At 42.3% G+C, this 24,813-nt stretch overlaps 2 protein-coding genes across 2 annotated transcripts in view; both read left to right on the top strand.

Moving 5' to 3' along the window:
* The window catches only part of LOC309696107 (uncharacterized protein), a 250,663-nt gene that overhangs the window by 218,800 nt on the left and 7,050 nt on the right, over positions 1 to 24,813 (top strand). The window lies entirely within an intron of this gene.
* LOC309695629 (uncharacterized protein) overlaps positions 7,509 to 24,813 on the top strand; it is a 409,672-nt gene continuing 392,367 nt past the window's right edge. The window contains exon 1 of the mRNA XM_082516372.1: positions 7,509 to 7,528. The gene's annotated coding sequence lies outside the window, so the exon portion shown is untranslated. The remainder of the gene's footprint in view (positions 7,529 to 24,813) is intronic.

Genomic DNA, 24,813 nt, shown 5'->3' with positions numbered 1-24,813 from the left:
ACTTCCCCGAGCAAAGACCACATCATCACTATTTTACCAGCTGATGAGGGAGGATGCACCGTGGTCCTAAACACTACAATTACCACACAAAGATCACTACTCTCCTCAGTGACAACAATACCTATGGAGCCTTAAACCGAGACCCCACAAGCAGCTACAAAAAGAAAGTTATAGCTTGCCTCTACCTTGAAAAGGACAAAATGATTGACCGCCTTACATATCACCGCCTTTATCCAGGGGATGCTATTAACCCCGATTCTTTTGTCCCCATGATAGAACAGAGGACCTACGATCCGTTGATTCATTGATTACTTTTAAAAAACAGCTAAAAACTTACCTTTTTAAAATTGCTTTTTGTTAACTTTGTTTGTTTTTTGTCTTTTAATCTGTTATATCTGTAAAGCACTTTGTGATGTCTATCTAGAAATGTGCTATATAAATAAAATTTTACTTTACTTACTAGAGAAATCAGACTCATAGCGTGTTAAAACATTTATATTTCTTTTTATTTAATCATCTTCCGGAAGACAGAGACCCCTGCACAGCCCAAACACCAGTTGCAGGATCTCTAACATTAGAATCATAAACTGTGTTATTTTCGTACTTTATACGTCACAGTTTCGATACAAACATTGTTTATATGGCAAAGTTTCTCTATTCTGTCTGGCTTCCTGTATTTATTAATATGCTGTACAGCTCTACACTTCCTGTTTGCAGTCTGGCTGAGCACTTAGTTTATGAGTCAAAAGTGGCCTTGCTTTACAAACCTTCATGATTAAAGTGAATAAAACAATATAATGAGAAAATAAGGATACTAAGGATAATAATTACATGACAATGCGATACCCTGCATTTACGGACTTCCTAAAATCCACAAGGAAGGTGTCCAACTCAGACCTATAGTCAGCAGCATAAACTCTGCCACTTCAAATCTCCCATTTTTAAGTAAGATCATTGAAAAAGCAGTTTCTCAACAGCTCAGTTACTTCTTAAAACAGAATAATTGCTACAATGCCTTCCAGTCAGGTTTTAGACAGAACCACAGCACTGAAACTGCTCTGACCAAAGTGTTTAATGACATATGTCTGAATACAGACAGTGGAAAAATGTCAGTCTTAGTTTTACTGGATCTCAGTGCAGCATTTGATACAGTTGACCACAACATATTACTCAAACGACTGGAGAACTGGACAGGTCTTTCAGGAACTGTACTAAACTGGTTCAAAACATACTTAGAAAACAGGAAATACTTTGTATCAATAGGTAACTTCACATCTGAGCAGACAAGTATCACATGTGGAGTTCCCCAAGGTTCCATCTTGGGACCCCTTCTGTTTAACATTTACATGCTCTCACTGGCACAGATTATAAAGAACAACAAAATAAACTACCACAGCTATGCAGATGACACACACATATATATCACAATGTCATCAGGAGACAGAGGCCCTGTACAGGCTCTTGGTAAATGCATTGAGGAAATTAATGACTGGTTGTGCCACAATTTTCTCCAGCTAAACAAAAACAAAACTGAGGTAATAGTCTTTGGCACCAAAGAAAAACGATTACAGGTCACCAGAGAACTTCAATCTATACACCTAAAAACCACAAACCAGGCGAGAAATTTGGGTGTAATGATGGATGCAGACCTAAACTTAGAAAAACACATTAAGACAATAACAAAGTCAGCTTACTATCACCTCAAGAATATATCAAGGATAAAAGATCTGATGTCTCACCAGGACCTGGAAAAACTAGTCCATGCATTCATCTTTAGTAGGCTTGATTACTTGTATGGTGTCTCTACTGTGTGGATTTGCTTATTCTTGTTCTTTAAGCTCATGTGCAGTGGTGACGGATGACCCACACTGGTCACAGATGTGCTTTTTGAACACACTGTGGAAGAGTTCATGTATTTTTAATGCACTTGGTGTGTGGAAACCTCTCCCACATTCTTTGCAGTAGTTCATTTTGTCTCCAGTGTGTCTACGTTGATGTGGTTTTAGGTCCCGTTGATGATTGGAGGTTTTTCCACAAAAGTAACAGAGAAACGTTTTCCCACCACCACAGTGACAATAGGGTTGAGAACTGGATCCATCTGTGTTGCTCTGCTTCTAAACAATGACAGCGTAAGTGATCTCTACCAATGTCCAATTACGTTTTACTGTTTACATTAAAACACTCAGCTTACCGAGCGAAAATGATTCTTCATTTTCCAAAACAGTTCATTCAGAATAACTCCATAGGTTTACTGATCAGACTTGTTCCAAACAATCAGGTTAAAATTACAAGATTAAAAAATCAATACTTCCTCACAGTAACTGCACTTGTAGAGTTACTTTCTGGTGTGGATCTGTTGATGTTTTTTCAGGTAATGTGGAGATTTAAAAGTCTTCTCACACCGGTCACATTTATAAGGTCTCTCCTCAGTGTGGGTAAACATGTGTATTTGTAATTGTGCATCGGTTGTAAAAAGTTTCCCACACTGATCACAGTAGGAAAGATCATTTCCAGTGTGAATGCGTAGGTGAATATTTCGGTACTTTTTTTCACTGAAAGTTTTTCCACAAAAGTCGCAGCTGTACGCCTTAATTCCAGAGTGGGTAACTAGATGCTTCTGTAAGTTTCGACTTTGACCAAAAGCTTTACCACACAAGTCACAGCTGTAAGGTTTAACTCCACTGTGGATGAGTTGGTGTTTTTTTAAGTCTCCAGCCCGGGTAAAAGACTTTCCACACAACTCACAGCTGTAAGGTTTAAATCCACTGTGGATGAGTTGGTGTTTTTTTAAGTCTCCAGCCCAGGCAAAAGACTTTCCACACAACTCACAGCTGTAAGGTTTAAATCCACTGTGGATGAGTTGGTGTTTTTCTAAGTCTCTGGCCCAGGTAAAAGATTTTCCACACATGTCACAGCTGTAAGGTTTAACTCCACTGTGGATGACTTGGTGTTTTTTTAAGCCTTCAGCCCGGGTAAAAGACTTTCCACACAAGTCACAGCTGTAAGATTTAACTCCACTGTGGATGACTTGGTGTTTTTTTAAGCCTTCAGCCCGGGTAAAAGACTTTCCGCAAAAGTCGCAGCTGTAAGATTTAACTCCACTGTGGACGACATGGTGTTTTTTTAAATCACCAGCCTGGGTAAAAGACTTTCCACACAAGTCACAGCTGTAAGATTTAACTCCACTGTGGATGAGTTGGTGTGTTTTTAAGTTTCTTTCCCGGGTAAACCCCTTTCCACACAAGTCGCAGCTGTAAGGTTTAACTCCACTGTGGATGAGTTGGTGACTTTTTAAGGATCCAGCCTGGGTAAAAGACTTTCCACACAAGTCGCAGCTGTAAGGTTTAACTCCACTGTGGATGAGTTGGTGTCTTTTTATGGATCCAGCCTGGGTAAAAGACTTTCCACACAACTCACAGCTGTAAGATTTAACCCCACTGTGGATGATTCTGTGGTTTTTTAAGTCTACAGCCTGGGTAAAAGACTTTCCACAAAACTCACAGCTGAACGCTTTAACTCCACTGTGGATAAGTTGGTGTATTTTTAAGCCTCGAGCCCGGGTAAAAGACTTTCCACACAACTCACAGCTGTAAGGTTTAAATCCACTGTGGATGATTCTGTGGATTTTTAAGTTTCCAGCCTGCAGAAAAGATTTTCCACACAAGTCACAGCTGTAAGGTTTAAATCCACTGTGGATGTCTTGGTGTGTTTTTAAGTTTTGAGCCAGAGTAAAAGACTTTCCACACAAGTCACAGTTGTAAGGTTTAAATCCACTGTGGATGATTCTGTGTTTTTTTAAGTGTGCAGCCTGCACAAAAGATTTTCCACACAAGTCACAGCTGTAAGGTTTAACTCCACTGTGGATGACTTGGTGAGTTTTTAAGCTTCCAGCCTGGGTAAAAGACTTTCCACACAAGTCACAGCTGTAAGGTTTAACTCCACTGTGGATGACTTGGTGAGTTTTTAAGCTTCCAGCCTGGGTAAAAGACCTTCCACACTCATCACAGCTGTAGGTTTTCTCTCCCTTTCTTCTGTGAGGTTTGTCGGCCTCCTGAGAGCGCTGACTTCTCGCTCCATGTTGGTCCTGGAGTGACAGAGATACAAACAGAGGCAGTGAGTGAAATGCAGTCCTGGGGCCCGTTCTTCGTACGTCACTTACTACATCCAAGATCAAATGACACATCCAAGACCAAATCATCGCGCTAACTCTGAGCTCGCTAATCCGGTTCTCCGAACACACCTGCTGTTGACGATTAGTACAGCTGGATGAAGTAATGTGAGATCACTGGCTGGCACAGCTGCCCTGGGGCAGACTGACAGAAGCCAGGCTGCCATATCGCGCCATTGGCCCCTCTGGCCAACACCAGTAGGCGGTAGGGTAGATTTATCATATCACACTATATTACCCAATATTATATTACATTATATTATATTATAATATGTTATATTATATCCCCTTTCACATTAGAGCCACAACAGGACCCACTAGAACATGGGAACAAGTAAAAGTGAAATATAAGAATATTCTACAGAATGGTAATATTTATCACTTATATTGCTTTTCGTCTCTTGGAAAGAGACCCTGAAATAATCTGTTTGTTTGTTCATAACAGCAACCAAGAAAAGGGCAGAGCAAAAAAAGACAGGTGGTGGTCCTGCACCCCCTCGTCAACAAGTTGGTTAAGTAAATAATACCCTCACGGGAATATCGATATCTCTCTATGAGCACACTGTCGCGCTGAGCTAAAGGATCCTGTCTATCCCGCAATATACGCTGAATTCTGAGGACTCTCCTCATCAATCTTGCACCTTCCGCAATGGGTTGGTCGCGTATACGGACAGGACATGGCTGCGACAGGCTTCCCAAATCCACCTTCGCTTTTATAGCCGTGGTCTCTCATCTTGATTACACGAAGTAATTTGCAATTACTACTCTGAAATATGAATTACATCTGTAATAATCACATACATGTAATAGAATGTTAATAGTACATTTCCCTTTTTTAGGAAATGACCTGTATGTATCTGTGTGACATCAATAAAAGGATCAAGTGCTGCATTATCTTTAGTTACATTGATGTTATTTATTTATGGTGAAACAGTGGTGGAATATCGCTGTTGCTTTCGTATACATGAAGCGGACATACCTGCGTGGCCGCGATCTAATCCTGTTTACATAAAGTAAACCTGCTCCCGAGCAGGTTTACGCTTACGGCTCTGTTGCTATGACAGCAAGTCCCGGATGAGCTTCGGGGAACCGAACTATCCAAGCTCACGCGAAATCGTCAACAATCAAATCCAGCTAACTTACTTAGCGAGGTATGAAGAACGGGCCCCTGGAACAAACTGAAACTCCCTCCATTGGTGGAATCAAACATGTCAACAAACACCTTGTTTGTGTGTTACCATCACCTTCTGGTGATGGTGTCACATTACAATGATGTGGCACAATGAGAGGTACAATTAAAATGACATTAGGAAATATTGATCAGCAGAGAAAATCTTTTATGTCATAAAAATTTTTTGAGTTCAACTGATGATATTGTTGTTTCAATGTGTGTAGATAAAATATGATCTTTGTATTTTCTTGTGACTTCTGTGGTTTCTGATTTTGAATGTAAATTTGGTATATATGGAGGAGCCCAGGATGGAAGCTCTTAACAGAAAACTCTAATACTTTTCTCACCTTTTGTGTTGAAGACATTGTTTCCACTGTAGTGGCTGAGCTGAGTCCAAATGGCTGAAATTGTTCCTCTCCTGCACCACCAGACTCGTCTCCTGTTAATCAGCAAAAAAAGAAGTATATATACACACACATGTACATATATATACATATACATACTAGGGGTGCAACGATATTCGTATCGATATTGAACCGTTCGATATAGTGCTTTCGGTTCGGTACGCATATGTATCGAACAATACAACATTTGTAATTTATTTTATCAATTTTCCTTCTAACGATGCTGTCTGTGTTGAGCACTCAGTGAATCTGCGTTTGACTACTCCGCCTAGGCTGCACTGTCCAGCGCAGATCCACTGAGCGCTCAACACAGACAGCATAGTCAGAAGGAAGAGCTCAGGGCAAGCTAGCAAGACAGAAGTTAAGCTCTCCTTGTAACATGGACCTCCACCACTCTCATTCAGATCTGGCGTTTGGAATTATTTTGGTTTTTTGTGTATATGTGTATATGTATATGTGTGTGTATATGTATATGTGTGTGTATATGTATATGTGTGTGTATATATATATGTGTGTGTATATATATATATATATATATATATATATATATATATATATATATATATATATATATACACACATATATATATATACATATACATACATATACATACATATATATATATATATATATATACACACATATATATATATACACACACATATATATATATACACACACATATATATATATATACACACACACACACACACACACACACACACATACATATTAGGGGTGCAACGATACACAAAATTCATAGTTCGGTTTGATACTTTGGTGTCAGGGTTCGATGTTTTTTCGATACAAAAAAAAAAATGTTTGTGCTTTTTTAATTTGTCATTTATTAAAATTATAAATATATATTTTAAACTCAAAAGTACAGTTTTTAAATTTAATGTTGCTGAAACAATAAAGTAATAAAAAAAAATAATCTGATTGAGAAATCCCTCATCTTTGGAAAAGAGAGTTTATTACAGAGAAATGGCTCTTTCCAAAATAAAAGCTATACTATACGCTTCTTCTGGGCTATATTCTCAGCAGCATATTAAACATATCAGGTCCCCATAAGGAGAATCACGTGCTAACGGCTGTCTAAATGACTCGGGTAAAATTTGTAGCATGCGTGCTTGTTGTTTTTGTCTGCTTTCACTTGTCTTTGCACTAGGATGATGTCGGCGTCAATGTGCAGTCATATTCGTTGTGTTCCCACTAGTGCTGTCAGCGTAAATCTGAAATGACGTTAACGCCACAACAAGGCAAATCTCCGTTAACGAGCTACCGCGGATTGCCCCGTGCGTGGGGCTGGACGGCAAACACGTTAACGAGCAAACTGCACTAACACACTAGCTCCCACCCATGTAATTGAGCATTGCGTGGCAGATCCGACATACTGTTTTACTTTTGTCCATGACGCGCATACCTTCAGAGTCATATGTCACATGAAGACTAAAATAGTTCCAACGTCCAGATCTGAATGAGGGTGGGGAAGGTTCAATTTGCTATGTTGCAACCAATGACTGTATAAAAGATGGACGACGCGACACCGCCTCCTCCCATTGTGCAAAAATGAAGCCAAAATATCCCGTTTGTGGAGGCTGCCATCTTGCAAATTTGGAGCCAGAGTCTGCGCAGTAATGACTTGAGGTGGAGCGACTGTGTAACACTCCCGCCCACACACCCGCTGGACATGACCACAAACACGCCCCCCTACACTTTTTACGTAGCACCTGTGGCTCGAGTTTTTTGCTGGTTTACCGCGACTGACGACTCGTTTAATTAAGGTAAATACAACCATGTCACTGTTATAAGAAAAGACACACAGCTTATCATCTTATAGTTCTAAAATCGCTCTGTTGTTAATTCGTTTGCTAGATTAGCCACTAGCATATGCACTGTGTTGGAGGCTTGTTGCTAGCTAGTTAGCGATGCTACACACCTGTTACTCTAATAGTCTGTGTTATTGAAGGATCAGCACTCCTTAGTTTTTTTAACCATTTTTAGACCGCGATGAGATCATCTGCACACTCTACAGAGGCCCAGAGTTACTGTTAATATCAAAAATATAATGCTGTCCTTTGAGATTTTAACATTTAAGACTGAGTGTAATCGATCTGAAACTGTTTAAATCTCTAGTCTACAGCCTGGTAACATGGAAACTTTAAAAACAGCAGCCGAAGGTTTCAGTAGTGTAGTCTAATGTGTTTTTTTTTCATTTAATAATAATCCGTATTATGTATAACAGCTACATTCACCCTGGAGAGAAACTAGTGAGGGAGACCATCAGGACCAAGCTGGGTTTCTGGGTCCAGAGGTTTGGAGAAACTTCTTCCCTTTCTTTCATCACAGCTGTCCTGTGCCAGAAGTCCTGTTGACCCACTGAAAGAGGCTTCATTTAAGAAACACCAGGAACACTGAAGCTCATCGCATTGATCAAGCAGGACTCATGATCTTCACCAGCAGCTCCCTCACAGGGAAACCTTGAGAGCTCCTCTGTAGGCCCGCCCCAGAAGATGGATAAACCCAGCGTTTCATGAACACTGTGATGGAGACCTTTGGTTTGTGTAATGTTATAAATACTCAGATACTCCCCAGAGGCTCCGGACTTTTACATAAAGATATTATATTTAGTCCTGTAGAAAGTTATATATTTAAAAATATATGATCCTCTCTGGTTACTCTGGTATGAATAACTCTGCATCACTTTATGGTAAATAACACACTATGTGCAAAAAACTGTTTGTAGCTCAACAAACAAGTGACGACCTTTGACCTTCATCAGGTTTTATTTAATTGTGTTAGAGAAACTCAAACGTGCTCTTCGTGCAGCTGAGTACATCAAGCGTTTAAAACGGAAGCTGTGCAGGTCTGAGATCAGCAGCTTTGTGAAACACCAAACTGAGGTCCTGTTAATGCTGATATATAGTGACACAGTTACATGAGTGATTAATCCTTTAGGTTTTTTATCTTTAACTTTATCAATAAAACAGCTGCAGCTTTCACTACAGCACATGTGGTACTTTAACCTTTGTACTGTTTTGATCAGTTCATTTTGCAGTTAACATGTTGGATGATCTGTCTGCTGTCACTGGGTGGTGCTAAGGTCTGAATCTAAGGGCAGCTCCTGTAATCACAAAGACAACAGAACCATCAAACTCAAATATAAATTTTATCCCTCAAAATTGAAATAAAGCTGATTCTTCTGTCCTCACACACTCAGGATCTGAAGTTGTTCTCTTACATTTTTTCCAGTATTACAGTACACTACAGTACTTTAATCCATAGTTCCTGAGTAATGAGGAGCTTCAAGGTACAAGTAGAGCTGGGCGATATGAGATTTTTTCATATCACGATATGTTTTTTTTCATTTCAGGCGATAACGATATCTATCACGATATGAGCCAAATAACTATATTTGTAAGATTTAAATGTGCCGTTGCTCACAAGTAAAATGTGAAATAATCAGCAGCTTGTTTTTATTTAAATATTTGTTTCCCATAATAAGTTCAACAGGGTAGATGTACTTAAGGAACATGAGACTTTTTCAGATAAATAAAGGCAAATATTACAAACTACACAAAAGGCAGCCGCTAAAGCGTTTAAGTTTCAAAATAGAACAAACGAAACAGACTACTAAATTGTCAATTCCACTTAGAAACAAAATATTAATTCTAAAAATAAATCTTAGTCAATTTTGTCTGTTCTTCTGTAAAACAAACTAACTTTTGTCAATATCAAATAAACTGAGAACTAAAAGGAAATTCTCAATCTCTCCTTGTTATATAGCTTAGCTTTTCAAACAGTTTTAACAGTTACTTTAGTCTGACAAAAGCCGAATGACGAATTAGCGCTTCCAGTCAGAGACTGAGGCTACGTCCACACGTATTTTTGAAAACGGAGATTTTCCGTTTTCGTTTTAAAAAATAATCCCGTCCACACATAAAGGCAGAAATGAAGGAAAATGCTGCTATGAACATGCCAAAGCAGCAGGTGGCGCTAGATTCCTAACCGTGCAGAAATGTTGGCCAATCAGAAGTATAGAAGCCTCGGTGGGAAAACGTAAACAAAGCTGGGGCATAGAAGCAGAACTGAGTCGTATGTGTGGAGGGACAGTAACTGTGTGTATATGTAAGCATTTAAACACTGCAGAGAGTAGAATTAACAGTATTGTAGAAATTCATTTCACCGAAACAATAACGTGGCGCACAGTGTGACGTCAAAAAATGCACACACCTTTGACGCTGCGTTTTCTCCGTTTTTCTAGTCCACACGTAAATGCAAAAACTGAGTTTTCAAAAATCTTTCAAAAAGTTTTCAGTGACCAAAAACGCTGTTTACGTGTGGACGAAAGGTGCAAACGCATAGAAAAATCTGCGTTTTCAAAAATACCCGGGTACGTGTGGATGTAGCGCATGCACCAGTTTATTGTATTTCCAGACTTGCTTTCGGCACAATTTACAGTGCACGCTACTCTGTTTTTTGTCAGACTTGAAATAGCCGAAATACCTTCACACTACGGAACTTCTATGGCTCTTCCGTTCGACAATCTCTCCGGCATTGGAACCTTCATCTGTTTTCTTTTCGGTAACCTTCGGTCACGCTCGGTTGATTTTTCTAGTCGGCACACTCATTTCCTCCATTACCCGGGCGGTACAGTGGCTGGCTGCTTCCCAAACAAACACACATGTGCGGCTTGGCACTTGTGCTGTACGTAACAAGTCACGTGACGTGACGCTGCGGCTGTGATTGGTTCGATTGGCTGATGAATCTACACGTGAGATATTACAAAGTCTGCATTATTAACTCTGTAATTAGGCGCCATTCTTCTTATTTTACGGCGCTGTTGCTCAATCGGGGGACGCTCTCTGTTGAGGAGAAAAGCATGAATTTCTTTGTATACGGATTATCCATTGTTTAAATGTCCCGGGCAGTCGAAAAGAAGGCAGAGCTGTTGAGAAATGCTAGGAGCTAACTGGGCGCTAACCGCATCATTCAAATATATTGAATGTCGCAAAGAGAGGAAGTGACGTAAGATTTGCGCATGCGGGGTACCGATTAGTGATGGGATTTCCGGCTCTTTTTAGAGATCCGGATCTTTCGGTTTGGCTCACTACAAAGAGCCGGGTCTTTCGGCTCCGAACCGGCTCTTCAGGTTGTTTTGTTGCTTTAATTTATTTATTATTAACAATAATATAAAATTATGCACAAAAGGAATTACTAACGTAAAAAAAAGTGGTTTTATTTATATATGTTTATATATAAATATATGCGGTGGCCCCTAGAGACAAAACACGTACAAACTCCAAAACACATTTCTAGCATGAACTGAACTTCCAAAGCAGAGCTACTAGATCACTTAAATTACACAATTGAAAGCATGAAAGCATATGTGTATTGCTTGTGTATTTATACACAGGCACTCATATATATTCAAATAATTTAAAAACAATGTTCATTTACCTGTTACTACCACACACCAAATCCGGTCGTTGGTACATCCTGGCTTGTGTAGCCACTAGGTAACAAAAGCTCAACACTGCACCTAGCATCCTGGAGCACTTCTGTTGTCTTTTGTACGTGTTTTGAGTTTTTATGTGCTTCGGAGTTTTTACGTGCTTCGGAGTTTGTACGTGTTTTTACGTGTTTTGGAGTTTGTACGTGCTTTGGAGTTTGTACGTGCTTCAGAGTTCGTACGTGATTTGAAGTTTGTACGTGCTTTGTCTCTAGGGGCCACCGTAAATATACTTTTATTTATTCACTCCACATAAAATGTAATAAATAAATCATATAATACAAAAATCAACTATTCACATTTCAACTTTTAACTAATTAAATTTTCAGCTTTTTCCTTTTACAAATTTAAAGTAAAACAACACAAAACACTGCAAACCACAACACAATTAAATATAAATTAAAATATGAAAACAAAAAGAACATGCACATTCTCTGTCATATGGACCTGCATGAATAAACTTTCTGAATCCTTTATCATCTGCAACTGAAAATAGTTGTGGATGATTACTATACCTTTCTAATGTGACGTTGTTGTCCCTGGCTCTCTTTCTCTCCTTCTGGCTCTGTTCCTGTGCTGAGTGTAACTACCGCCCCTCCCCCCTCTTCCCAGCGTAAAGCACACAGCTCGCGTGCGGAGTGAAGCGAAAAAAAGTGCTAGAGAGAGGTTGAGAGAAAGGGAAAAAAAAAAACATGTGACGACTCGCGATAAGGAGCCGGCTCGCGTCGTTCACGTCAAAGAGGCGGTTCTAAGAGCCATTTCGTTCACGAACGACCCATCACTAGTACCGATCGGGTTTCCGGTACGGATCGGGTAGTGACACAGTCATTGGTTGCAACAAGCTTAGCTTCTGTCTTGCTAGCGTGTGCTGCGCTCAGTGGATCGACAGTGCAGCATAGGCGGAGTAGTCGAACTCAGATCCACTGAGCTCTCAACAAGACGAGAAGAGACAGACAGCATTGTCAGAAGAAAAGCTGATTACCCTCCCCCTGGCTCTACCCGTGGCTTCATGTCCTGGGGTGGGGGTTGGCTGTTCTCTTGCCCTGCACTCCATTCTTTTGTTCATATTCCAAGATAATTTTTTCTATATGTACTCTTACCCTCTAGCAACCGCCATATTAGAATATTGCAAGCAATCACAAACGCTACAGTCTCTCTAACTTCAATGTATAGTAAGCAATCTATTATTCTCACTAGAGAAAAACTCAACATAAACTAAAACCACATCAAAGTTAGCTCCGTGCTTACCTTTAGATGAGCTCACAAACGAGAGAACTCTGTGATTAAGCTACAATCCAAGAGGCAACGGTGGGCAGATCGATGCAGGTATCGATTGAAAAGTAGGTAGTTGTATATGTTCCTGTAAGTTTACTACTTTACTCCCGTTTCACGAAAAAGCAGCTGTCTCTGCTCGACTCCTCTCCTGCACACGCACTTTGCTCCGCCCCCTTTACCCAGCTCTGCAGCGATTTTTTTGCTGTGCGGCCACGTGACTAAGCTGCGCAACGTAATCACGTGGTGCGTTATTTCAAAATTAGCGCAGATAGCGCTCCTATGGGATCAGAACATTTGCTGTGTCTGAATTCAGGGGAAGGATGCTCATAAGGACACTACCCACCTACGTCACAAGGTAATGTCCTTAGACAAACTGGTAGTCAGAAAGTGAGCGGCTGTGGATCGCCCCCTTTTTTCAAGAGCGTCTGGCTGCAACCACCGGGAAGCGTCATATTGCGACTTCCACACTAACCGGAAACACGTGACCTCCACAGTAACCGGAAACACGTAACTTCAGTTAAATCGACTTTGACAGCTAAAACGAAATTGTGTTTTTTTATTATTCATGCAGCTGATAAATAAATTTGGTTCTAAGTGGGGTTTTTTAACAATATGGGTTTATTAAAAAAATCCATCTCTTCAGCTTGTTTGTGGAAAAAGTGTCCATGTGTTGTGTTTTTATTTCTTTGCTACTTTTTCTGCATAAAGGTTTTTTTCATAAATATAAACTAGTCATTACTTTTTACATTTTTAATCCTTCAAACACCTTTTTCTAGTACAATGCACGTGTTTGAAGACAACCTCAAAACTCACCATTTTATATATCAGCAGTGCTACTGTAAATTATTGTACAGTGGTCCCTATATATATGTTCTGGAAACTATATATCCATAAAGTTAATGTCAAACAGGAACTTTTGATATTGCTTTGTAGATGCTGGTGTTGCATGTTGACTGGTTTAAAAAGTCAAGAGTTTTTGTCTGGGATCATTTTCTTATGTGCTACTAAAAAGTTCAAAAATCTCTGTTTTCTTTGTTATACTTAAGGATGACATTGATGCTCGAAGGGAGGCCCTCATCAAAGTGCTCCACATGTGTGTGAAAGACAATTGCAACATCTTGGTGCAGGAGTTCATGGTGAGTGTTTTATGAGTAGATTGTGGCTTTGCAACATTTAAAAATGCATTTAGTTATCCACTTGATCCTCATTGGACTGGTTAGGACCAGTAGTCGTCTTTAATAATTTGAAGTTCACATGAGGCCTGGTAGTGAAGTCAGCCACCGGCCCTTGAGGCCCCACCCCCACCCTGTATTAGGGGTCACATCAGTGTGAAAAAACTTTAAATTTGTCATTCTAGTGAACAAAGGAAAATCCCACCAATATTTACATTAGCTTTTGTTTGAAAAAAAAATGACCAACTGACCAACAGCTAACCAAATTGTGAGGCTGAAAGTCTAAATTCTAACATCTTCTGAGTGACATAACCTGGATTTCTGATGGGCCGGTGTCTTTCTAACAAAAACTAATGTAAAGCATTTTAAATTATTATGTTTTTCACTCTCTCTTAGAAACTCTGTTAGACCATGAATGGCAGCATGGCAGGCCACTCTTTGGCTATAGCTATTTACTATGTTGCTTGCATTGGTTTAGAGAGTTTAAAAAGGAATCTTAAAGAAATGTTTTGTGTTTAACCAGGACTTGACTGTGGCCACTGCACAGATTGAGAAAACCACAATGAACATCTGTCTCCAGAGGATGCGCCAGGCAATGACTTTTATGATGTTGGCATCATCATCGAGGGTATAGTAGTTCTTCAAGATCTGGATAACGTGACAGGGCTGGGGTTTTTTGTTGTTGTTGTTGTTTGTTTTTCCTGTTGCTCTGTACAAGTTCTCTGTTTGTCTGTTTGGCAGCATTTTTCAATTTCTGTTTGTATTTTTCTTTCTTTTACTAGTGAAGAGATGTAGCGTGAACAGTTATACAGTCTAAATATCCCATATGTGGATATGGTATTTTCAGTTTCATTCGGTTGAAGTAAAGAACGTTGAATATTTCTAAGTTTGCTGTTTTGAACCAAGATGTCACAGTATGATCAGTGCTGTAATTTTTGACAGTCACTGTATCAATGTTATTTTTGCGTCTCTTGAATAAAGGTTTTGACCTGCAAGTGCTAATTTCTTTAGTTATTGGGGTAAAATGGGTAATGTTAATAGGAAGGTGTTTGCCAATTCAGTAACCTAATTCAATGTTAATAGAAACTAACATTACCTCAAATTTTTTAGTTATAATTGTTGTTTAACTGAATCTTGATGTCACAGGCCTTAAATAGAATGTTTTGTATTGCTCTTTCCCAAGATGGTTAACTGCAGAGATGGGCAGTAACACGTTACTTGTAACGCGTTACTGTAATCTGATTACTTTTTTCAAGTAACTAGTAAAGTAAGGGATTACTATTACAAAAACGGTAATTAGATTACCGTTACTTTCCCCTAGGAACGCTGCGTTACTGCGTTACTAAAACCGTAATTTTTTTGCGAGAATGTCTCACGACAGTGACGTAAGCAAGTGCGACGTTCATGACAACAGCTGTGTGCAGATCAACAGTGGATCATATAGCAGTGTGGGAGAGGGTATGAGCGTGCAGCGTTTAAAGTGTGGAAGTACTGACCTTATTTTAAGTTTGATTCCATAAAAAGTGACAAAAACATTAGTGTCCGTTGTGCGTGGGAAGTGTTACGGATTCAAATATTGGGGATGGATACAAGAGGAAAAACCACAATAACAACACTGGTCCGGCTGGGTTGAGTCAAACGATGATTTTAATGATCACACGCGTGGGAGATGGACACTGTACGCAGACAGCATCAGATCTCGAAATGGTGGAGCATTGATCAAACTCTTATAGCCTCTAGTAGCCCCCACCTAATCATAAAAGCCTAAACATTCACATTCTTTCTCTCACACAGCGCCTAAGCTACGACCATGGCTCCCTGTTTATCTGCTCCTGCTGAGATGGGGCAGAAAACTCCAGCATGTTCTGTTCTCTTCTACTCAGACAAATAAGGCGATGACTTTCTGCAAACAGTATTTCTTATAACTCAGCAGTATAATGCATCATAAAGCAATATCATTCATTCACAATAAATCAGCAGTCTAATGTAATGCAAATCAGTTTAACAAATGCAATAGTTACCACCTTCTTCTAATTCAAGAGAATAATGCAAACTAAAACTACATAATAATTCACAATCTTTAATTAGGGGTATAACATGGCATAAAATAATATTATAATCCCACAGAAGAAAACTTCTTTTTCAGCGAAAAAAAACCCTAAACTTCCGAGCAAGCACTGAGTGCGCTACCACTTAATGGGAAATTCACAGAGAAACTCACGGATTCTTCCACTGACCGCTGCGGTACACCTGCACCAGGATAAACCTCCACCTTTCACCTTTACAGGTGAAAATAGAGCAACAGGACCGCTAGTCTTTGACTTTATTTATTTTCTGCTGTGTTTTACTTGCATCTATTTGAAAGACTGAGTGTAAACACAAAAAAAAGATTTTATTTTATGTGCTGGAATGTGCAGAAAATAGGTTTAAATATTAAACAAATTTCTTCCAGTCAGAGAATGTTGCATATAATTAAATTTTTGCTTGATGCATAAAGTTAAAAGGTTAAAACTAATAAAACAAGTTTTAAAAAGAGACTTTTCCATTTGATTACATTTTGTATGATGGATTATGCAGAAAAAGTAGAATTGGGCTGAAAGATCTATCGCTTTATCGTTGTAGTCTCTGCTCGTTAGCACATTTAAAAAGATCTCCATGTCCTCTGCAAACTGAAAAACAAAGAAAAAGAAGTCCCTCTACAAAAAAACACAGCAGATGACAGGCCAGGCAAACATCTATTGACCTGTTTGAATGCCTCCTCCTCATGTGAGCCTTGAAGTTTTTTTGTAAGAAGACTAAGACCACAGTGAGGGCGTTTCATTTCCATGGACTTTCCACAAGCCGCAGTTTCATTTAGCACAGAGGGTAGAGCACATGTATGTTCTACCGAATATTCAGAAAATGGTTTAGATGCTGGAGACAAGACATCGAGAGGGAGACCAGGCTCCACGGAGAGTTCAGCAGGAGCAGTCCTGAATGCTGACATGACAATAATTGACTTGCCATATCCCCACGCTGTATGACTGTCATGTTGCAGACAGGGCAGTGAAAGTACACCGGCATATCATTTTGTCTGTAAGAGAGAAAATAAACAAAGAAAAACAACAACATGTAATTTAAATGTAGTTATATAGGGCTTTGGAGCGTGATGCCACAGGGGTGTGCGTGGAAAGGATTTTGGCCCGATCCACCATTTTGGGGGTCTAGCGCAAGTGAAAAGGGAGCACGACCGGCAAGAGAATAAGGTTGAAAATGGTTTTCATTCTTTCCCAACCTGGAAGCAACATGAGGCAGCTCGTGTATCAATGTTACCAAACGAAGGTGTCTAGCCTGTAATAATGTGAATTATTGTTTGCAAGATGTTTTGTTCCACAATAGATTGTGTTGCTGCACGGACGTTTTAGAGTGTCACACAAGTAAGGATTGTTAGGCTGTATGTTGCTGTTGTACATGGCAGAGGACCAATCTGAGTCACATGACTTGTTAATAAAACTTACTACCCCGTTGGGTAGGAAATAGATATTCTGGAGTCTGTCGTGAATGAGACCAGAATATAACATAGCCTGGATAGCAGCTGTGAGACGAGCTGACGTGCAGTTCTCTTCCATCTCCAAATATCTGTTGGTGCTCCAGACATTTTCATTCCGGTAAGTTCTAAATATGTTCATATCACTCTTTATAGCCTATTAATTTTATTTTCGATGCGCTCTGAGGTCATAACAAATTAGAACAAACATCCAACTGAGTGATTTTGCAGAACTACCTTCTATTTATAGAGTTGCTAATTATTTGGCATTATTGCAGCAAACCAGCCTATGAAATGTATGAAACATCATGACTGGGTTCCAGCGCTACACAAGGGACCTGCTTCAAACATACCACCATGCCAATCAGATTACTTCTTCCATGTGAGAGTGAAGAGGTGACCCTTCTGGATAAGATGGTGAAGGTTTGCTGCGTTTTGGTGAACAGTGTGGTAATAAAAACAGGGAAGAATGAAACCTGCTCCTGTTAAATATTCTTAAGTATTGTGCTGTTAAAATTGCTGTATTTTTTCAAAAGATACAGTAAATAAAGTAATGATAGTAGTGGGTGATATCATGTAAACACTCGTGATTTTGTGTAAACATTTTGTCATTTGTAAACTATAAATGACATGGATTCTACATTGTAACTGATGTGATGTTCTATAAGGTGGCTTCAATAAAAAAAAAAAAGAGGCAAAAATTAGTTTGTTTCTTTATTCAACTTTTGAACAGTGGTACTCAGTCAGTACATATTCAGTAAATGCAAATTATTTACACGGCAGTGCACTATAGGCATAAATCTAGACCCCTAGATAAAACATTATGGGTCATTCCCCCTGAGTGGATCCGGGGCAGGCGTGGGAGGTTTGGGGTTCGGGGGTGCTTCGCCTCCGTGCTGGGGCTCTGGCTGGGTCTTGGGGGCTTCGGTCCTTGTCGGTGTGTCACCGAGGTTGTGAGCGGGTGGGTGCACGGGGGCTCAGCCCTGGCGCAAGGGGCCTCTTGTGCATCGGACTAACTGGGGGGCTCTTCAACTGGCGGGGAGGTTGTTCCATTCTTGCAGGAGTCCACTCTGCAGGTGGGGGAGAGACATAGGAGAGGTGGAGAATAAACTTAACCTGTGTGTCTGTTGTCTTGTCAAATCAAATCAAATCAAATCAAATCACTTTTAATGTCACATCACATGTGCAGGTACATTGGTACAGTACATGTGAGTGAAATTCTTGTGTGCGAGCTTCACAAGCAACAGAGTTGTGCAAAATACAATAATGTAAACAAGCAAAATACAAGAATGGCTACATCTGAACTAATAAATATATGTAGAATATATAATAGTATATGCATTTCTGGATGTGTATACTAAATATTTTTCTACGTGTGTGTGTGTGTGTGTGTGTGTGTGTGTACACATATTTTACAAATTAAATAGAGTAAACAATAAATAAAATATATAAAAAATATACAGAGTTGAGACATGTGCAAAACAGTGGCATTACTGTACAGTATGGAGTGCATAATGTTGAAGTTCCAGTAGTGAAGCTGAGTGTCTATGACGTGTTCAGCAGTCTGATGGCCTGATGGAAGAAGCTGTCTCTCAGTCTGCTGGTACGGGACCGGATGCTGCAGAACCTCCTTCCTGATGGAAGTAGTCTGAACAGTTTATGGCTGGGGTGACTGGAGTCCTTGATGATCCTCCCCGCTTTCCTCAGGCACCGCTTCCTGTAGATGTCTTGGAGGGAGGGAAGCTCACCTCCAATTATTCGTTCAGAGCGCCGCACTACTCGCTGGAGAACTTTGCAGTTGTAGGCGGTGCTGTTGCCATACCAGGTGGTGATGCATCCAGTGAGGATGCTCTCAATGGCACAGTGATAGAAGGTCCTGAGGATGCGGGGGCTCATGCCGAATCTTTTCAGTCTCCTGAGAAAGAAGAGGCGCTGCTGCGCCTTCTTCACTGTTTTGTTTGTGTGTACTGACCACGTAAGATCCTCAGCCAGATGTACACCAAGGAACCGGAAGCTGCTCACTCTCTCCACAGCAGCGCCGTTGATGGTGATGGGGGTGTGTACTTCTCTGCACCTCCGGAAGTCCACTATCAACTCCTTTGTCTTTGCGACGTTGAGGGTGAGATGGTTGTCTTGACACCAGTGGGTCAGGGCGCTGACCTCCTCCCTGTAAGCCGTCTCATCACCATTGGTGATAAGACCCACCACTGTAGTGTCGTCCGCAAACTTCACAATGATGTTGGAGTTGTTAGTGGCCGTGCAGTCGTAGGTGTAGAGTGAGTATAGGAGAGGGCTCAGTACACACCCCTGTGGAGCACCAGTGTTCAGTGTGATGGGGGATGAGGTGATGCTGCCCAGTCTGACCACTTGGCGTCTGTCAGACAGGAAGCTAAGGATCCAGCTGCAGAGGGAGCTGCTCAGTCCTAGATCCTGCAGTTTCCTGTCCATGTTCGAGGGAACGATGGTATTGAATGCTGAGCTGTAATCTACAAACAGCATTCTCACATACGTGTCTCTCTTCTCCAGGTGTGACAGGGCAGTATGTAGTGTCAGGGCTATGGCATCATCAGTGGACCTGTTGTGGCGGTATGCGAACTGTAGAGGGTCCAGTGAGTCGGGTAGTGCAGAGCAGATGAAGTCCCTGACCAGCTTCTCGAAGCATTTGCTCACGATGGGGGTCAGGGCTACAGGTCGCCAGTCGTTCAATGAGGAGATGGTGGAGGATTTGGGTACAGGGACGATGGTGGCCATTTTGAAGCAGGCTGGGACTACAGACAGAGAGAGGGAAAGGTTGAAGATGTGCGTGAACACTCCAGCCAGCTGAGCCGCGCATGACTTGAGGACGCGGCCGGGAATCCCATCCGGACCAGTAGCTTTGCGTGCGTACACCTTCCTGAAGCACTTCCGCACATCCTCCTCAGACACAGTGTGCGCACTGACGTCATCCGCGGTGCGCACACTGTCCGGTCTCATGGTGTTCGCTGTGTCGAATCTAGCGTAGAATACGTTTAGATCCTCACACAGAGAGGCCGTGGTCTGCGGTGTGCTGGGTTTCCCTCTAAAGTCTGCGATCGTGTTTAGTCCCTGCCACATACTCCGAGGGTTGTCAAACTGTTGCTCCACCCTGTCCCTGTACTCACGTTTGGCTGCTTTGATCGTCTTCCGGAGTTGGTAATGTGCGTGTTTGTAGTCCGATGTGTTTGCGGAGGCAAAGGCGGTGTTCCGTGCCGCGCGAACATCTCCGTTAATCCAGGGTTTTTGATTTGGGAAGGATTTGACTGTTCTGGATGGGACGACATCTTCCACACATTTCCTGATAAATCCGCAGACTGAGTCTGTGTACTCATCAATGTTCCTAGCAGCCACGTGAAACATTTCCCAGTCCGCGTGATCAAAACAGTCCCGCAGCGCAGACTCCGATTGGTCCGTCCAACAGTGCACCGCCCTCCGGGTTGGAGCTTCCTGTTTCAGCTTCTGCCTGTAGGAGGGCAGGAGCAGGATGGAGCGGTGATCTGATTGGCCGAATGGGGCGCGGGGGAGGGCTTTGTACGCATCCCGGAAAGAGGTGTAGCAGTGGTCCAGAAGCCGGTCTCCACGAGTGTTGAAGTGGATGTGTTGGTGGAGTTTGGGTGAAACTTTCTTCAGGTTTCCCTTATTAAAGTCCCCGGCTGTGATAAACGCTGCCTCTGGGTGTGCGGTTTCCTCGCTGCTGATCGCGCTGTACAGTTCCCTGAGTGCTCGGTCAGTGTCGGCTTGTGGGGGAATGTAAACAGCCGTAATAATCACTGCTGTAAATTCCCTCGGTAGCCAGAATGGCCGGCACTTAATCATCAGGTACTCCAGGTCCAGTGAGCAGAAGGATTTGACCGGGTGCACGTTCGCATAATCACACCAGCTGTTGTTGATCATGAAACACACACCACCGCCTCTGCTTTTCCCAGTAAGATCCTGTGACCTGTCCGCGCGATGCACGGAGAACCCCGGTAGTTGTATTGCGGAGTCCGGTACCTTGTCCGATAGCCAGGTTTCTGTGAGGCAGATCACGCAGCAGTCCCGCATCTCTCACTGGAATGAGATCCGTGCCCGAAGCTCGCACAGCTTGTTCTCCAGAGACTGCACATTAGCCAGTAATAAACTGGGTAACGGTGGTCTGTTAGTGCGCCGTCTCAGTTGAACCAGAACGCCAGATCTTCTCCCTCTGTGTCGGTGTTTGCGGCCTCCAGGGCCAGAGAACAAAGGCGTCTCAGGTGAGATGAATGGGGGGTCTGCGAACGGAGGGTCCGTGTTGCAAAACTTGAACTCCAGAAAGTTATAAGAAAGACCGTCTTTTATGTCCAGTAAGGTTTGTCGGTCGTACACAAGGAGACGTGCTACTCGCGAAAAAATGAAGGGAAAGTAAAATTAAACACAGAAAAAAGCTGTTGCTTGGGGGAGCTCGCGACGAGGCTGCCATACTCGGCGCCATCTTGGGTAAACATCTTGTGTAGTCTGGGAGACGATTGAATGTTGGGGTGGGTACAGTTTCCTCTGCGGTGGGGTAGGGTGGGCTGCCCCGGGTCCTGTGGGGCTTGGCAGTGCTACCGTAGGCCCCGGGCTGGATGGACCTGGGCTCCCTTGCCTTGGTGGGTACCAGAGGACGGGGGTGCCTACTGGGGTCAGCGGGGGAGCTAGCCCTAAGGAGGCGCATCCTCCCCTCCCTCCTTTTCCTCCCCATCCCCGGCTACCTCCCTCTTCCCGCTCCACCACACTCACCCACACAGGTAGGGCCTTGGGGTGCGGGTGTGTCACGAGGGTGCAGGGGAGACATTCCCCCCCCTCTGTCCCCTTCTGGCCACCTGTGCCTCAATTTTATCTCACAACTTAGACATCCACATTACTTACACTCTCACAACACACACATATATATAGGGCCTTGAGGGTGGGCACGTTAACGGCGTCCAGTGGATGGTCTGTGTACTCCAACCTACCTCTGGCGCTGGTGCCCACCTCTCAATTTTAAATCCATGTAGACATTGAGGGTTCTCGGGAGGGGCCGTGCTAACACCTGCTGCTCTCTGGCATGCTCTCCCTTGTTTTAAATGCACTTAATACAGGGGTGTCAAACTGAAATACACAGTGGGCCAAAATTCAAAACTGGATCAAAGTCGTGGGCTAACATTAATATTTATTGAAAAAAAAATCTTCCTCCAAATATAACAAGGAATCTTTTCTTATGGACTCAAACAAGTTTTGCTGAAAAACTGAGTATGGAACAAGCAAAGCTTAATACTAAACAATACATATAACTTATATAAACGTATATATAACTTAATATTGCACACATGCAAAATCGAAATTCCAATTAAATAACACATCAGTGGAATTCATTTCTTAAATAAAAATTGTATTTGCAGCCAAAACACCAACAGAGCATTCTGGGAATTGTAATATTAGCAGTACATGAACTGTATAATACCAGCAGGCCAGCTCTAATAGTAATTTTGTATGGCTTCGCGGGCCAAATGTAATTAGGCTACGGGCCAAATTTGGCCCGCGGGCCAGAGTTTGACACGTATGCTTTAGAACAACACGCAGCAACACTACACATGAGCGGGAGGAGGGAGGTATGGGGTCTTCACACACCCCCGTTCTCTGCTAGCCGTCGGGGCGGGGGGGCTGGGAGGAGATGTTGGCTGTCCGATTGGCCTCCCTGCTGCTGCGGAGCCTGGGACGGTCTGCTTGCCTCCACCCTGGGGGGAAGGGTAACATCTCTTGGGTCTGGGTTCTGTTTCCCCCTCTGGGGGCGAGGGTACCTGGGCCCGGGGTGTAGAGTATGTTTGGGGAGTGTGATTGTGTGTACATGTCCATTTATGTCAGTCCTTACGTTGGGTGAGTGCTGAGTGTTTGTGTCAGAATGCATGTTTGTGTCTGTGTGTGCCTGTTTGTCTGTGTCTATATGTCAGGTCAGGTCTTAGACTCCACCTCTCTGGGAACTCCCAGGCCCTCCAAGGCCTATCTCCCCTCACCACACTCCCTGCCGGTGACTGATGCTCTCAGGGGTCGTACGTTGGTGGTTCTTGGTGTCCGGGGCTGGGCGCTCAGGTATGTACCAGCTCACTCCCGGGGGCTACTTGGCGGGGCCTGGCGCCTGTTGCTCGGTCAGGCCTCCTCCGGGGTGCGGGGGGCCCTCGGGCCTCCGGCTTCTGGGCCTGCAGCTCGGTTCACTCTGGCACAGCTGGCTACCGGCAGAGCCGGCGGGCACGCCGGTGCAACCCCTCTAGCTTCTGCTCGGTGGCTACTGGGTGACGCCTCGTCTGGGGATCCTCAGCCCTTCCCATGAAGGTGGCACGGATGACCCTCCGGTGGTCCTCCTTGGGCTCTCGTGCTCTGGGGCCTCTGGATGTCTGGGGCCTGGATCTCCTCCATGCCTGCTTCATGCCCTGGGGGACGGGGCTATGGCTCGCTACATCCTCTTGCAGACCATTACATGTGGAAACCATTTGAATACAAGCGCGCTGATCCACACAGGTATGCACACGGATGTTCACTGCTCGTAGACTTAAATTACACCTTTCTTGGCTGCTACTTCAAAGCACATTGTGCGCTGTCTGTCCTGCGTGCTGCACAACAACATTGAATATTTAGTATTTACTGCTGTTTACACTTAGCTAGATTAATGCGATGGTGTTGTGTTTAGTATGTTGCTTTGTTTTGTTTTTTTTTGTTTTTTTTTTCTTGTTTTCTATTCTTCTTCTCTCAACAGGTGATCCAGGAGATTTTTTTTTCTCCCCTCCTTTCTCACTGTCCCTCTCCCCTTCTGTTTTTCCTTTCCTTCCTCTTTCTCTCTCCCTTTCCTATCCCTCACTCATGTCTGTCCCGTCTGTAACAACTGAAAATAAAACAAAATAAATAATAAAAACAAAGGTCGATCAAATGGACCAATACGGCAATGCCACGATGATCCATTTGGCAAAGTAAATCCACTGGGTATCCTTGTTGGTCTCTAGACAACAATTCTGATGGCTAAAGAACCAAATGGGACAGGCAAAAAAAAAAAAAGGAATAGAGAGTATTAGTATTTATAAAAGTATAAATCTCTTTGTGACAAACTTTACAATGTTGATGCAGGTGAAATGAGAGACATGAATAAAGCACAATATGCAGTAAATGGAACAATGTGCATTGATGTCAGATAGTGAAAAGCAGTGAAGTGAATTTGTTCAATAACAAGCAAAAATCAAATATGTTTGAAAGGGACCACTAAATGCTAGTCAGAGGTGTAAAAAGTGCACACATTCCTTACTTAAGTTTAGATACCTCGGGGGTATGACCCATATGGAAAAGACACATATAAATCTTAAAAAGTTTGTATCTGTCTTGTGTGGAACTTGAGTGAAAACACATATAAGATCCCTTGAAAAATTATATAATGAAACTTGTATGTTTTGGATACTTACTAAAACAATATATGAAAGTAATGAGAAAGTGGCCACTTTCATGAGTAAATCATGTAAGTTTTTACTATTTCTTTTCCATATGGGGACTGTTGTTGTAACACTAACAAAGTGCCAGTGCCAGCGGTCCATTGCAGAGGGATTCCAGGAG

This window comes from Aulonocara stuartgranti, assembly GCF_965226115.1.
Source record: "Aulonocara stuartgranti genome assembly, chromosome: 3".
NCBI classification, from domain to species: Eukaryota; Metazoa; Chordata; class Actinopteri; order Cichliformes; family Cichlidae; genus Aulonocara; species Aulonocara stuartgranti.
Note: the sequence above shows the minus strand (reverse complement) of the source record. Positions and strands in the feature narration are given on the sequence as shown.